Source organism: Macadamia integrifolia, unplaced genomic scaffold (genome assembly GCF_013358625.1).
Source record: "Macadamia integrifolia cultivar HAES 741 unplaced genomic scaffold, SCU_Mint_v3 scaffold2542, whole genome shotgun sequence".
In the NCBI taxonomy this organism is placed as follows: domain Eukaryota; kingdom Viridiplantae; phylum Streptophyta; class Magnoliopsida; order Proteales; family Proteaceae; genus Macadamia; species Macadamia integrifolia.
Genome location: NW_024868783.1, coordinates 1 through 12,653, shown reverse-complemented (window position 1 = coordinate 12,653; position 12,653 = coordinate 1). Strand labels below are relative to the sequence as shown.

Below are 12,653 nucleotides of genomic sequence, written 5' to 3'. Positions count from 1 at the left end.
AAAAAAAAAAACACCCGCACATACAAAACCCAATTCCTAATGACCGAACCACCTCCTCTCTCTTCTACCACCATAGCCGAACCATCCCCACCTCCCACATCCCTATCTGGTGCTCATCATATGATATCTCTGAAGCTCACATCTAAGAACTATGTTTATTGGCGCACACAGGTCGTACCCTATCTCACTGGCCAACGCCTCTTTGACTATGTCACCGGTGACAATCGTTGCCCTCAAGACCCTATCAAAGCCAAGGCATGGTGTGAACAAGATGCTTTTATTATGAGCTTTCTCATCGCCTCTCTCTGAAGAATCCTTTTCATTAGCAGTAGGACGGACCACTAGTAAAGAGATCTGGGATGCACTCCATGCTGCATTCAGTTCTCCATCTACAACCAGGATTCTATCTCTCAATGTCTCCCTACAAAATCTGGTTCACAAACCAGATGAGACCATTACTCAGTTTCTTCATCGAGCCAAGCATCTCTCCGATGAGCTAACAGCTGTAGGGAATCCCCTCCCATCAGAAGACTTTAACATCCACATCTTTCGGGCCCTACGCACTAAATATCAAGCCCTTACCTCCATTATGATGGCACAAAAGGAGCCCATCTCCTACATCGACATGCATGGTCTCCTTATGAGTCACGAGAACCTTCTCCACTCATGCCTTCCCATTGTTGATCCTGCCATCGATGCATCAGCCCATGTCACTCACCAAGGTCGTGGTCCTCCTTCCACTAGTGGTCGTGGTATAAGCTCCTCCGGAGGCCGTGGTCGTGGTCGTGGTCGTGCCAGTGGATTTGGTCGCTCTAATGCATTCACTTTCAATTCATGCACAATTTGTGGACGCACTAATCATCATATAGACACTTGCTACTACCGCCCACAGGGACCTACCAGAGCCGCCATTCTACCTAGCCCTCTCCATCCCTACAATCGGCCACCACCTCAACCCAACACCTACCATACTACACCCTTCCATACCCCTCAACTCCCTACCATCGCACCTCCACCCCATCACCCCACACCTCCACAATCCTTCACCACCTCTTGGATCCCTGATACTGGAGCCACCCACCATTCCACCCCTGACTTAACCCAATTCTCCACCTATGATCCATACACAGGTAATAACCAACTTGTGGTTGGTAATGGTAAGGGCCTTCCTATATCTCACATAGGCACTACTTCCATCTCTTCTCCCTCTCGTTCCATTTTTCTTTCTACTGTTTTACATGTTCCCACTCTCACTTGTTCTTTGTTATCTGTTCAACAATTTTACCGTGACAATAATGTTTACTTTGAGTTTCAGTCTTCCTTTTTCTCTGTGAAGGATCTGAAGACCAATCAAACCCTCTTCACTGGACACAGTAAGCATAGTCTCTATTCCGTTTCAGCGTCACCTTATGCCAATCTAGCCTCTGCCTCATCTTTCAGTCGCTGGCATCATCGTTAAGGGCACCCTCATAAATGTGCCCTTCGTCTGATGTTACTTGGTCATCAGCTAGTGAAGTCTCCTTCTTTATGTTCTGCTTGCCAAATGGGCAAAGCTAGTAGATTGTCACTACGTGAAACTAGTACTCGTAGTTCCTCTCCTTTGGATTTGGTTTTTAATGATGTATGGGGCCCCCACCCCACAGTTTCTTCAAATGGGAATCGTTATTTTGTTATATTTGTTGATGACCATATAAATATATTTGGTTTACTGCTTTAAAGTTGAAGTCTGATGTTTACTCTGTCTTTCATACTTTTCAGGCCTTGGTGGAACGTCAGTTCTCTCGCTCCATCAAGGCCATTCAAACTGACTGGGGGGAGAATTCCGTACTCTCCCATCTTACTTTGCCAAGTTGGGCATCCAACACAGGTTATCTTGCCCTCATACTCATGAGCAACAGAGAACAGTTGAACGTCGTAACAGACACATTGCTGAAACTGGGATTATCCTACTATCCCATGCAGCTGTTCCCCAGGCTTACTGGGATTATGCCTTTGAAACCGTGGTCTTTCTCATCAATCACATGCCCTCCTCTGTCACAGGTAACAAATCCCCCCATCAGTTAGTTATAGGCAATTCTCCGGACTACTCTTTTTTAAAAATCTTTGGATGCCTTTGTTATCCATGGCTCCGACCTTACAATCATCACAAGGTTGAACCCCATTCTGCCTCATGTGTTTTCTTAGGATATAACACTTTCCATTATGCTTATCGTTGTATGGATCTCATCACTTGTCGTATCTACATATCTTGCCATGTCAGATTTGACGAATCTACTTTTTCATTTCACACTGCATCACCATCCTCCTCAACCCAACCCCCTCCTACTACCCCTCCCCTGTGGGGCATTGCACCTAACATACCTACCCCTCAACCTCACCCTAGCCCTCCGCCTACCATCCCAAACCCACCCATCCCTCTCCCTGCCACCCTAGAACCGCCCCTACCCAAACCACCCTCTCCCATATCCCCTCCTTTCTCACCTCACCTAACCCTAACCGGCCTTAACCCTGACTCCTCTACCACCCCACCCCAACCAAAATCCTACACGTTCTCTATGTTGACCCCCTGACCCTCTCTACCATCACCTCACCTGACCCGGCTGAACCTACATGCTTCTCCCAGGCGCACAAGGTTCCTCATTGGCGTTCTACTATGTCTGATGAATTTAATGCTTTATTACATAATGGTACTTAGTCTCTTGTGCCTTACAAGGAAACTATGAATCTGGTTGGCTGCAAGTGGGTGTACCGCATCAAACGGAAGGCAAATAACTCCCTTGAGCATTATAAGGCCCGTTTAGTTGCTAAAGGATTTCATCAGCAACTTGGTCTTGACTATCATGAGACCTTTAGCCCTGTCATCAAACCTACTACCATACGAACGGTCCTCTCCTTAGCCATATCTAACGGATGGGCTATTCATCAGCTTGATGTTCAGAATGCATTCTTGCATGGTATTCTATCTGAGGAAGTCTATATGGCTCAACCCCAGGGTTTTGAAGATGCCCTGCGCCTTAATCATGTCTGTCGCCTCCACAAGTCCCTCTATGGGCTCAAACAGGCTCCTAGGGCTTGGTTTTACAGATTAACAAAGTTCCTCACTCGCTCTGATTTTCGATCATCCCAAATCGACACATCATTGTTTATCTACATACAGAGCTCTGTTGTCACATATGTCCTTGTCTACGTCGATGACATCTTGGTTACAGGGAACCAACCAACTCATGTTCAGACTCCTTCATTAGCTTGCTTCAGAATTCTCTATCAAGGATCTTGGTCGTTTAAGCTTTTTCCTTGGTATTGAAGCCCTATATCGATCTGATGGTGTCGTCCTCTCTCAACACCAGTACATCACTGATCTCCTCTAGACGGCTGGCATGACTGACTGTAAGCCCGTCACTACTCCCATAGCCACCACCTTTGTAGCATCTTCCACAGGGGGTGTTCCTCTTTCGGACCCCACCAGGTATCGCTTCATTGTCGATGCCCTCCAATACATCACCCTCACCAGGCCTGATGTGGCTTATTCAGTGAACCGTGCCTGCTAGTTCATGCATGCCCCCTCCGAAGACCATTGGACACCAGTCAAATGGATTCTACGCTATCTCCAAGGAACCAAGGATCATGGGTTGTTCATCTCCAAATCTAGTTCCCTCCAATTACAAGCATTCTCCGATGCTAACTGGGCTGGTGACAGTGTGGATCGCAAATCCACAGGAGGCTATGCCATCTATATGGGTCCTAATTTGATCTCCTGGGCCTCTAAGAAGTAGAAGACAGTTGCATGCTCCTCCACCGAGTCTGAGTACAAAGCAGTGGCTGATGCCTGTGTCGAACTCACTTGGCTTCGCTCTCTCTTTGAGGAATTAGGGATCCCTATTCTCATTGCACCCATTCTTTGGTGTGACAACATTGGGGCCACTTACTTTTCAATCAATCCGGTCTTTCATGCTAGTACCAAGCATGTTGAAATTGACTTTCACTTCGTTCGTGATAAAGTTACCTCCAAGGAACTTCAAGTGCAGTTCATTTCAACACATGACCAGATAGCCGATATCCTTACCAAAGCTCTCAGCTCTACATGGTTCTCCTTTCTACGGGATAAGCTACGAATTCGACCATTCAAATCCCCACCTTGAGGGGGTGTATCAAGACAGTTAGCATCCCACTCGAACTCAACCTCTAGAGTCATACTCACACTCAACAATCTCTCCTACATTGTAGGCATTTTCAGTGAGTACAAACTCTAGAGACTACTTGCAGTCCAAGACCACCTCATGAGACAGCAGAGTTGGAATAGGACTCTCACATGTGATAATAGACTTTCTGTCCATTACTCACATATGTTAACAGAGTCCTACTCCATTACTATTAGAGTTTGAGTCTCCCACATGTGATCATAGAGTTTGTCTATAACTCAATAACTGTAATCTCTATATAAGAGCACCATTGTACACTCATTAAAGTAAATGCCAATATATAATTTCAACAATTATAAACTCGTTATCTACAAGAATTTCCAATTTCATTATTGATGGCCGATGGAGTTTCCTGAGGTTCATTCAGTGGAGCTAAACTGAAACTGATAGGAGTTGTGGTTGCTTTCCCAGTCAAGGAATTTCACTATGGCTTTAGCTTGGGAGTCTTCAAATCAAGATTAACTGCAGCCTTGGTCAAAATTTATTTGGATTAAAGGCATCCTGCTAAGGATTTTGATGTTTGGTTGGAGAATGATGCATGGGGGTTACCAACAGATGACAAAGTGGTGAAAAAATGGTATTCCCTTGGCATCTCGATGTTCCCTTTGTCGTTCTATGAAGGAATCTTCCTAACACATAATGGTGGAATGCCCATTTTCCTCTTTGGTTTGGTCTGAATTCTTACAAGTTTTCTACATGCGCTAGTCTGGATTTCCTTCTATCTATGAGCTATTTTCTTGGTGGAAACGTAGATCATCGGTTTTCCCATTAAAAAAGATATGGGAAGCAAGCTTGGTTCTGATTGTATATCAGATTTGGATGGAGAGAAATCGCAGAAGGTATGACAATTTCTCAAGAACTCCGAGCTTGCTAATAAAGTCTGTTATGCATGATCTTCATGACTTCTCGGGATTAGTTATCCTTTGCGTGAGTTGCTTATCTCAAAGAAGCTGAATGTAATGAGATCTGCCCCCACTATCGCAACGTATCCTTGAGGTTTTCTGGACTCACTCCATCTCAGGAGTTGTTAAAATTAATATTGATAGTTGCTCAATGGGAAACCCAGGTAAGTCAAGGGCAGGGGGTATTTTTAGAGACTACTGTGGATATCCCCTTAAGTGCTTTGCACATTATGAAAGTGTGGCCACTAATTTTTTAATCGAGTTTGCAGCCTTCTTTAAGATAGTCAGAATTGCTATTGAGCTAAATCTCAATTGGATTTGGGTGGAGTGTGATTCACTATCTTTTATCTTGTGTATTAAAAATGGATCTATCCCATGGTGCTTTAGATAGAAGTGACTTTTCTTTAAAAGCTATTTGGATAGGATCGTTTACTCTATTTCTCATTGATATCTTGAAGTTAATGCAGTGACAAATAGGCTTGTAAAACATGTTACGGCTACAAGGTCTTCTTCAACTTACCGTGCTTGATTTTTCAACACGTGACATCAGCTGGGATGCTTAGTTGAGACCCCATTATTAGTTTGACTTTGTGCTATCTTGTGTGTGTCAGGGTTCTATTCATCTTTGTGGTTTTATTTTGGCCTATTGGCTAGTTTTTGTACTCAGCGCTTTCATTCATGGCAAAATGGTTGCGGTACGTGCAGAAAAATAGGAATACAAAACGTTCGGAGCTCGGTGAATGTTCACGTAAGTGATATGATTGACACATGTTAAATATGTTAATCTTGCTAACAGAGTTGTAAACGGGTACAATTCTGTTTAATATTATTAATTTTTAAATAAATAAATAATAAAAATCCCAATATAAGTGAACTCCTCCTTTCATTCCGCTTAGAAATCTCGATCATCTCTTTCTCTCTCTCGTTGCTTCTTCTTCAAGGTTGTTCCTTCTTTCTTCTTCCTTTTTCACCATCCTCCAGTCTAGTTGAAGTTTTGTTTACCAATTTCAGTGAAGATTTGCATCCATGGTACATTCTCATAGGTTAATAATATCTACCCAATAAGTAATAATAAAATCCTAGATATTCAACAGCTTTGTTTACTTTATAAATTCAAATTTATATTTTGCCATATATGCAAACTTTACCATCCAAATCCCTTCCCTGATGATTAATATGTAAACATGGTTTTTGGATATGTGTGGTCAAGTCTCTCATATGTTCAGTGCCTGAAAATAGTTATGTTGATTTTTTTCTTATCTCATCAGAGAGAGAGAGAGAGAGAGAGAGAGAGAGAGAGAGAGAGAGAGAGAATTGAGAATTGAGAATTCCCAACAAAATCAAAGGAGGAGTCCGCTTATATTGGATTTTTATTAGTTATTTATTTATTTATATAAAAAAATATTAGACAAGTTAAGTAATCACATCCGTCATCTCTCCACCCTAAAAACTAGGAATCAGTTACAATATAAAAAAACTAATAGATGGTTTAGATTAATCTAAACTTAAATAGACGGCTAATATTAAAAGAAAGTGAAAATAAGATTGCAATACGTACGTCCTGCTACCACTCGCTCTTCATTCATTATTTTAATATATATATATATATATATCTTTGCTGATTTTCAGAAAACAAAAATGAAAAAAAAAGAAGAAGAAGAACAACAACAAGACAGAATGAGGTTGTAAGGGAGCAAAAGCAGTTCAATCAATACATTCTAACGACCAGTAACTCAAGAACCACTTTGGAGTGGATAAACTCATTTTAAGACTGAAAATTAACCAAATATGGGATAAAATAAAACTCTCATTACAAATTGTTGCCGGAAAGGCAAAGGTGACAACTTGGAACAACGAGTATATGGTTAGCTATTGGAACAGCTAGGCCAAACTTCTGAGTCTTTTCCAAGTCGTCAGGAGACATGTCATTGGGTAATTCCCAATCGAAGCCATGTAGTAGTTGTCCAAGTAATAGTTTCACAACTGTTAGGCCCCGGATATATACCAGGACATCTTCTACGACCTGATCCAAATGGGATAAGTTTAAAGTCACGTCCTTGGATGTCAATATTAGTTCCTATAAATCTTTCAGGCAAGAATTTTTCAGCATCATCATAAATTGACCACACATTAGGGTCCCTTTGAATTGCCCATGGATTTATAATCACACGAGACTTCTTGGGTATATGGTATCCATTGACTATTATGTCTTCCAAAGACTCATGGGGTAGTAGCAATGGAGCGACAGGATGAAACCTCATTGCTTCCTTAACCACCATGTCCAAGTACTCCAACCTAACTAGATCCTCTTCCTCCACTAGCCTATCTATGCCAACTTTATTCCTCACCTCCTCCTGGAGCCTTTCCATCACCTTAGGATGCCTCAAGAGTTCTGAGAGGGCCCATTCAACTATGACAGATGATGTGTCTATTGCAGCTAAAATCATGTCTAAAATGATTGCTTTTATATTAGTCCGATCGATCATGTAGTGCTGTTCTTCTTCTACAATATTGATATGTTTTGATTTCACCATCAAAGACAGCATCACATCAATGAAGTCCTTTTGGTTGTCTTCATGGTCTTTAGGATTGTTTATGTGCTCATCAATGATCTTCTCCAAGAACTCATCAAAGAATTTGCTAACTTTCATCATGCGTCGACCCAATCCCTAATTAATATGCACAATGATAAACAATTTTCTGGGTTAGATTGCCCTTCTTTCAATTCCGTGGTAATAATTTATATTGTAATGACAACCCAAAACAGTGAAGTTCTTAAACACACCAATCCTATTAGATTTCCTGAAGACATTGAAATGTCGTTCTTGTATAGCTTCATAAAAGTTTAAAGGACATGAGATCGCTCCCTGGTGGCATGAGGCCAATGAGAGTATGCACAGGGGTATCGATATGACTCAGATATTTTTTTTTTATATATTTTTTATTTCATAGGGGTTGTGTTTTCGTGCGCCCCTATGTCTAGTGCAAGGATCACGCGACTAGACAGCTTTTCATTTCTTAAGATTAAATATAAGTTTTGAAAAAAGATCCCTTCTCTGTTGCGCCCTCTATGCCCTCTCACATGGGCATGCAAAAATATCCTCCTGCCCCTCCTAGTTGATGCCCATATACATTTCCATTGGCCCAGCCGCTGGTGCAGTGGTGACATCTAAGTTTTTGTAGGAGATTGCTGCCTGATCACTTGATCTTTGCACTAGCGTGGGGCCAACAAGAGCCTCAACCTGAATGGAATTCTTGATTTCACCGAGGGTGGGGCGGTAATTTCAAGCACCCCCATATCTAGATACATGGCCCACTTAAAAGGGAAGCTTTCTTTTTCATGATCAACCAATCTGTTTTATAATATACTAATGGGAGAGGGATAGGTATGCCACCGATATCAAGTATGCTAGCGGATAGCACCAATAGGAACACATGATGGTGTATCATTCAGAAAGGATATGGGGGTCATTTCAAAAAAAAGGGAAGAGAGAGATAGACACAATGGGTGCTAGCATACTTGGTATCGACGGCATACCCAACCTTTTCCTTATACTAATACTATGTGCTCTTATTTTGTCTGTAGCATGGTTTCAAAAATTGGATTGGGATCAGTGAAATCACATGGGATCAATATCCGTCGTGATTAATTCTAAGGGTCCCGTTTGATAACGTTTCAAGAAACGCATTTCTGCTGCAAAAGAAACGGAACAAAATGGGTTTGACAAACTCGTTCTATTTCTCCTGTTTTCATAAATAGAAATCAAAATTTATGGTAATTTTTGTTCCTAGAAATGGACATGATGAAACAAGTCATTTGACGAAACAAGTCAAACAAGTATGACTTGTTTCGCCGTTTATGGGTACAGATTTGGTGCCCAAAAATCGTGAAATCCCGCAAACCTCTTCTTCTCGGCTAGGTTTCGGAGGCGGAGGAGGAGGGTCAGACCGAGCCTGGCCGTTGGTACTGGGCGCTGCGGCGCTCCTTGGCAACGAAGGGCCTTGACAAGGAGAAAGGGGATCATCCACTTCCACCCATTCCTAGATCAACGGCAGCCTTACGTTTGTACGCTCAGCCGCTCTTCCTCTTCTATTCTCTTCTTCTTCTTCCCATTTCTTCCTTCTTCTGCTCTGTACTATTTGTTTGCTCCTCCTGTTACTTCGTTCTTCTGGGTTGGTTGATTTTTCTGTTTTCTGACGTCCTACCCTGATCTGTTCTTACCCCTATTTTTGTTAATGCTTTCGTTTTTCATCTGGGTACCTTGAACTTTTCATATTGTTCCTGTTTCATAGTGGGGTTTTGAGCCTCTCGATTCAACGAGGCTTTAATTTTATCCAATCCGGATTTTGGCCGGTTCTACTGGTGGAATTTGTATTCTGTCAATGGGCACTCTGGATGATGGCCATTTTTCTGGACAGCTCGAAAATGAAGTGAAATTTGGATCTTTGGAGCTGGATTTGAAGGACGAATTAGATACTATTTTCGAAATCGAGGATGCTGTGAAGGTTCTGTTGCAGGTTTGGGGGATGATTCCAATAGGGAAGGTCTTAAGAAGACTTCGCTTCACGTTGCTAAGGCCCACGACGATGGCATTGCAGTGGCCTTGGGTGCCCGCGGCCATGGTCCCGGCCTCAGTTGTCTTGTTGGGCCCCGGAACAGATTGTTCAAATCAATTATCAAATACCTTCTTTTCTGTTGCTTATAGAAACGACAATATTTTTTGAAACAGAAATGGCAGAAACATTATGAAACAGGCCTAAGGCTTGAGTGATTCAACACCAATCCACTAGTATCACCCAATGCTAGACAACTAATAAATTAAAGGGAAAATTACATGATCACCCACTTCTGGGTTCCTCTTAACAAAATTATCCATCAAAAGTTTCAGTTAACAAAAATACCCAAAATTAGATTTCCCTTTACAAAATTACCCACTTAAAGTTTAAGTTAACAAAAATACCTAAAATTAAGTTTTGGTTTACAAAACTACCCACTCAAAGTTTTAGTCATAAAAAAATACATGATTATATGTGGAAGATGAAGAATCATTATTTTGGATAGTTTTGTAAATCCAAACCTGATTTTGGGAATTTTTGTTAACTAAAACTTTGGCGGGTAGTTTTGTAAATTCAAACCTGATTTTGGGTATTTTTGTTGACCAAAACTTTTTGTGGGTAATTATGTAAAGGAAAACCCAAAAATTGGTACTCATGTAATTTTTCCTAAATTAAACCCTTGGATCAATCCGATCCAATTTGATCCAGGGCAAACTAGATCTGTAGTATCGAATCAGTATCAATCGAGACTGATCCCAATTCAAGAACCGAGATTGAGAACCTTGATCTGAAGTGTTAAAGACCTACTCACTTACCTGAAAGTCAAGTGTTCCGATACAGGGAATGAAGTCGGCCAGGTTAAAAGCACCAAGAAGCTTGTGAAATTCCTCAACAACTGATTTTAGGTGGAAATTATCGACCTTGTTACCAATCAGCATCTGAAAGGTCATATCCTCAATCAACGATCCCACTTTGGCACTCATATCAACCACCGCACCAGCTTCAGCAGCCACCCTAAGAGATCCAACAAAGAGGCCCATCTCCTCCCTTCTCATCTACTTAAATGAATCAACCTTTGCTGCACTTAGCAGCTCTATGGTGCAAAGCTTGCGCATGTAGCGCCAATATGTACTGTATTGTGAGAAAAGCACACCTTTGTTCCCATAAGACATATACTGGGAACCCATAATGTAAGGTCGACCAGCAAAGACGTTGTCATGTGTCTTGAGGAATAACTCTGCTACCTGAGCTGATGATACCACCACAGTTGGCATTAGGCCGAGCCTGATCTGCATGATGAGGGAGATCACCCAACATGAGAAGATTACCAAGAAGAGAAATTCCCCAAGGACCGGGCGGTAGCCGACGATCATGATCACTCTGTTGCTTGGCCCTTAATGCATGCCGGAGATGGAATGATAAGAGCCCTCCAAGCAGTACTGCTAGGAGAACTGCAATGGTCCAAGAAGACATTAGGGGAGGATGTGAAGGAAGGAAGCTGCCAATCATTGTTGGACAATATTTTAATATTTTTCTTGGATCCTCTTTGGATATGGATATAGATATGTGCGGCTGCCATGGGTGGTACAATAAAAGTCTTGTCATTGGGACCCTCGAAAAGGATGTCACGGATAAAAGCGTCCTGTCATGATCAAAGTCCTCCCAGATACAGTGACTACAGAAAATTTTTACACAAGTTGATATAGGGCATAAAACAATGGGAAAATTACATGATTACCCACTTTTGGGTTTCCCTTTACAAAATTATCCACAAAATGTTTTGGTCAACAAAAATATCCAAAATTAGGTTTGGATTTATAAAACTATCCAAAACAGTGATTCTCCTTCATTTGCCTATTTGTTTTGTCATTTTTACCCCTGGCCCACCTTGGCCTCCATCAGGCCGTGCTGCCACCTCAGCCTCCATCATGCCGCGATCCACCTCTGCCTCCGTAAAGCCGTGCTCCACCTCGGCCTCCATCAGGTCGTTCTGCCACCTTGGCCTCCATCAGGCCGCGCTCCACCTCCGCCTCCGCCTCCGTAAAGCCGTGCTGAACCTAGGCCTCCATCAGGCCGTGCTCCACCTCGGCCTCCATCAGGCCGTGCTACAACCTTGGCCAGGGGTAAAAATGACAAAACAAATAGGAAGATGAAGGAGAATCACTGTTTTGGGTAGTTTTGTAAACCCAAACCTAATTTTGGGTATTTTTGTTGACCAAAACTTTTTGTCGGTAATTTTGTAAAGGGAAACCCAAAAGTGGGTAACTCGCTTTGGGCCCACTTGTTTAAGTGTTTTTTCAAAGTGAAGTCCAGATCAGTTAAGAATCATTTTTCTCTGGTGTTTGATTCATCTCTCTTCTTTTAATTGATTTTTATTTTGAATGGAGTCCAAGTATGGATCAAATACTTTTCGTACAGATTCAATTCTTTTAAAGTGAAAGTCACTTCCACAACCTCTTAGCAGACCCTGTGCTTTTTTATTCAAGCCCATCTTGACCTTAATTCCCTTGTGTGCTCGGTCCATTCTGGGGCCTTTGGAACCTACAATTATGGACTCAAAAGCCTTCAATTTGCATTTCCCATTCAAAGAGAAAACAGATTGTTACAAAGCAATTAATTTTGGAGTGACACTCCCCTACGCAATGTATGAAGTAGATGACAGATCACCTTCATTGAGACATAAAGCTCCTCAGGTGCAGTTCGGCTTAGCCACCCAGCAGGGTTTGTGGTTGTCCCTTGACAGTTCAGTACACCGTGATTGTATTAAATCTTGGAAATACAAATACATTTTTATATTAGGAGATAGGATCCGTTGTTCGTACGATCACCTGATTGTATGAGTCAACGATCAACACTTGTCCCACTTTATGCCATTATGAGGATAAAGATGAGTATATGTGAAAACAAAAAGGACAGGTGTTGTTCACTGACTCGTACGAACAGAGGATCCATGCTCTTGTATTAGGCGGTGTACACAACTTTTTTTTTTTTTTTT

The 12,653-nt window shown here is 41.9% G+C and overlaps 1 pseudogene; it reads right to left on the bottom strand.

Annotated features, from left to right (window-relative positions):
• Positions 1-6,911: 6,911 nt before the first annotated feature.
• On the bottom strand, positions 6,912-11,150 carry LOC122066707 (annotated as a pseudogene).
• Positions 11,151-12,653: the final 1,503 nt, after the last annotated feature.